The sequence below is a fragment of the Mastomys coucha genome, unplaced genomic scaffold (genome assembly GCF_008632895.1).
Source record: "Mastomys coucha isolate ucsf_1 unplaced genomic scaffold, UCSF_Mcou_1 pScaffold17, whole genome shotgun sequence".
NCBI lineage: Eukaryota > Metazoa > Chordata > Mammalia > Rodentia > Muridae > Mastomys > Mastomys coucha.
In genome coordinates this window covers 4,737,903-4,742,218 of record NW_022196899.1, presented here as the reverse complement: position 1 = coordinate 4,742,218, position 4,316 = coordinate 4,737,903, and the positions used below count along the sequence as shown (strand labels likewise).

The window sequence follows — 4,316 nt, the reverse complement described above, 5'->3', positions numbered from 1 at the left end:
TTTTTTTTTTTTTTTTTATTTAAGAAATTCACAGCTAGCCAGGCTCGAGAAGCCCTAGGGCTTGGCAAGCCACTCCTGCTGAACGGGAACAGGACCACTTTGGGTTCCAGGAAAGAACCCTGTCTCATTTAAAAATAAGGTGGAGAAGGCTGAAGAAGGTACCTGGCAGAAGGCACCTCTGGCCTTCACACACATGTGCATCTGAGCGCACACATACATTTGAACATATAGGCATACATACACGCACGTGCTCAAGAGGTAATTTAAATCTTTCCCCTACTTTCGCTGCAGTGCCTAGAGACACCACCTTTGGATACCATTCGGGACATCTCAGCTGACTAGCTGGGGGTTGTCATGGGCAACTAAAATGCACCAGAAGTCTTCCTTACCATCTGCAATCCTACCACACTCGGGTACTCAGGCCAACTGGAAAAGCCAGTAGAGGCATCGCAACACCTTCTATACTCTGATAGTCTAGATGTGCGCAGTCCAGTGGGTTCAAGACCCCTGGCCACATGCCTGCTGGGTGCTACAGGTTAGCCTCATGACGGAGTTCTGCTAATAACATCTTAATTGATTCTATGAGAGACAAATGGATTTCTTCCCAAGAACTGTGAGTCAGGTTAATCAGAATTGTAGCCGCCGGTGGCCACGGGCTACCGGGTTCCTAAAAGGAAAGCTGGGGCTATATGGGAAGGACGGCGAGAGAAACAAAACGAGCCAAGACAAAGGTCTCTGATCGTCTCAAATGTTAATGTACACCTCTGAATATATATGGGAAAACCCAAGGACCCATCCCTTTATTTCAACTGGGTTCTGTTGCTTGTTTCAGCTGGACTGAGTTGCAAAGTAAGTTCGTCAGCTCAGCGGGTAGGCCGTTCTTAGTTCTCTGGCAGGAAGGTGGAAATGTAGCGAGGCCAGCCTGGCTCCAGTGTTGTCCAGAGACTTGTTCAGCCAGCTCAAGGTTGGCGGGAGGGCACACAGAATGGCAATGGTGTTGACACACTCATGGGGAATTCTCCTGGGGTCTCTGAATATTGGCTCTGGAATATCTCTTCAAGGATGATTTATGACTACTCTTGGAAGACAGGGGTAATGGCTTCCTACCACGAAAAGGACAGCTTTGCTTCTCACAGGCAAACGTTGGGCAGATTTACTGCATGTGATAAAGGACTGGGGCCCGTAGGGAGTCAGGTTCCTCTCCCTGCAATGCTGCCCACTGAATACGACGTCCAGTTAGCATCTCTTAGTAGGCACTGGACTCAAACCACTGTTTGACAAAAGCCAAAACAAAATATACCAGTGCTGTGTCTACACCTTAGCATGCTCAATTCAGACCATGCTCGATGATCTGAAACAGCTGTGACAATAAGCTGTGGACCCGAAGCAGGTCAGTGTGTGAGCTTACAAGTAAAATGAGTCACATGGGCTTCGGAGTTCTTTTTTTAACTTTATTTTTCATCATCATCATTGTCATCATCATCGTCATCATTATTACAGTTTGTGTGTGTGTGTGTGTACTATGGATGGGATGTACCGTGACATATATGAAAGTCCGAGGATAACCTACAGGACTCGGTTCTCTCCTACCATGGGTTCCAGAGCTTGAACTCAGATCATCAAGTCTGCATGGCTTTTACCTGCTGAGCCATTTGCTAGCCCATCAAAGCTTAAGCACCAGCATATCACCCAGTATGGAGAGACCAGCATGTCACATGGAGAGACCAGCATGTCACATGGAGAGACCAGCATGTCACGCGAGTATGGCAACACTGATAAGCCATGGGGGAAATTCCTTAATCTCTTCTATCCTCTGAATAGCAATCTTGGCTGGATATCATTACAGGATTAAAGGAAAGAATTAAAATGCACACAACGGTCTTGGTATACATTGTAGCTAATCCAACCCACTATGCTTCCAAAGTTGATATTCTGCTTTAGTGTGTGGTATACTGCCAGGAAGGATGTTAAAGTCTGCTTTTCAAAATCATACTGGCTTTTGGACATGTCTCAATTTCAAGGATATACATATATACGTATACATATACATATACATATATGTGTGAATATATATATGTGTATATATATATATACACATATGGGTGTATTCATACATATAATGCACAGTATTATACTTGAAGCATTTGTCTCTAATAGTATACTAGTACAGTAATGCACTATATATATATGCGTGTGTGTGTGTGTGTGTTCATACATGTAATGCAAGTATTTTACTTGAGGCATGCATCGCTAATAGTATATTAGTACAGTAATGCACGTATACATTGTGAAGCAGAAGAATGAAGAATTGGAGGGCAGCCTGAGCTACATAAAGATTTGGAGGCTCCTGGCAGTGGTGGTGCACGTAGGCGGATTTGTAGGCGGATTTCTGAGTTCGAGGACAGCCTGGTCTACAGAGTGAGTTCCAGGACAGCCAGGGCTACACAGAAAAACCCTGTCTCAAAAAACAAAACAAAACAAAAAAAGAGTTGGAGGCAAAGAGCAAATTAAAATCAAACACATTTTTTTTTTTTTTTAAATCAGGTATTTTTCTGGTTTGGAAGTTTCTGCTGTTCTTGTTAGAGTTAGGGTCTCGCTGTGAATCAGCCCATGCTGTTCCCTGACTCCTACAAGCCTCCTGCTGTGCCCCCCGGGTGCTGGCACGCCAGGCAGTGCCATCATAGTACCCAGCTGGTTTGGGTCTCATAGGTCTGCTGGAAGCTTGGTGCTGTGGCAGCACTGGGAAGCGAGGTCTGTTGGAAGGAAGGCTTCTATTCCTCCTTCCTGGGTTTTTCTGCTGCTGGCCACCATGAGGTGAGTAGCTTGGCTACACCATAGCACTGTCCTGATAGCCTGCGGATAGCCTGCGATAGCCTGCCGTACCTGGGACCCACACGGAAAAACCAACCCCGAACTTGAAGACTCCATAGCTGGGAGCTAAAACAAATAAACTTTTCCTCCTCTAAGTTGACTTTCCTGGGCAGGTTTTTGTCACAGTGCCAGAAGCTAACTAACACAGATAGATGTATTCACCAACACTCAGAATGTAAGGCAAGATTGGATATATGATTGTTTTTTAAAAGTAAAAACTGAAAGAATAGGGGCAGGGGCCATGGCAGGCCTCCCGGAAACCTGGAGTTACAGGGTGGTCCTAGGGTGGAAGCCCAGTGTTCTGTCTGGGCCTCTGGGGAAGATGGGAGCACGCTCCACTCTCGGGATGCTCATGTTCCTTCAGTGACACTTGCTCTGCGCGCCCCTCTCGGATGGGTGTCGGGCTCTGGTATCCTGGCTGCCTGTGCTCCTTGGGACAACCTGGCCAGTCTGCAGGCTCGCCCCGGACTCCGGTGACACACCCCCTCAGCGCTGCTGTAAGGGCCACTTGTTCTGAAATTATTTTGAGGCAAGAATTTTTGAAAGACGGTTTCCACAGAGACCTTTTAATAAAAGTGAAATTTGGAGAAAGCCATTGAGGACTTACAGGCCTGCCGGCTCTTAATTAAACATTACATTCCAACAGGACTCTTGGACGAAGCATACCAGAGGCAGTGATGGTAGCAGAAAGTTTTAATATAGAAGCTCCTATTTGTCCAATGAGTCTGCAGTCCTCATTTATGCCCTGCAGGACGCAAAGTGCATCTAGACTGCTTCCAGGCCTTTTTACCTGTACACTATTGCTATCACCGGCCACATAGGAAAGATGGAGACACCCTCATTGTGGTCAACAACCCTGACTTGCTGATGTACTGTGACCAAGAGCTTCCAATCTTGAAATGCTGGGTTCAGTCAGAAGTAGCAGCTCCTTGTGCTTTGAAGAGTAAGAAGATCTGCCAGTGGGAAAAACGTGCAGTACAAATCAATTCTTAAGAATTTGACAGTGCAGGTTCCAGTGGGACTGACTATACATACTCTTTAGTGTGTTCTGTGATGCTGCTTGTTACGATTCTGTGTTCTACTTTGATCCTTTTAGCTGTTTTCAAATATTGCCATTTTTCCCTGTAAGTTTTGTACAGTTAAGTGTTTTTTCTGAACCTAATGAATAAGGCCTACTCATTTGTGACAAGAATACAGAATTTAAAAAAAAAACTGAAAAAATAGTTTTAATTTCTTTTTTTTAAATGTTTATTTATTTATTATTTATTATTTTATGTATGTGAGTACACTGTCACTGTCTTCAGACACACCAGAAGAAGGCATCTGATCCTCATTACAGATGGTTGTGAGCAGCCCGGTAGTGGTGGTGGCGCATGCCTTTAATCCCAGCACTTGGGAGGTAGAGGTAGGCAGATTCTGAGTTTGAGGCCAGCCTGGTCTACAGA

At 45.2% G+C, this 4,316-nt stretch overlaps 1 pseudogene; it reads left to right on the top strand.

Annotated features, from left to right (window-relative positions):
• Window positions 1-3,263: 3,263 nt before the first annotated feature.
• LOC116094845 lies at window positions 3,264-3,999 on the top strand (annotated as a pseudogene).
• Window positions 4,000-4,316: the final 317 nt, after the last annotated feature.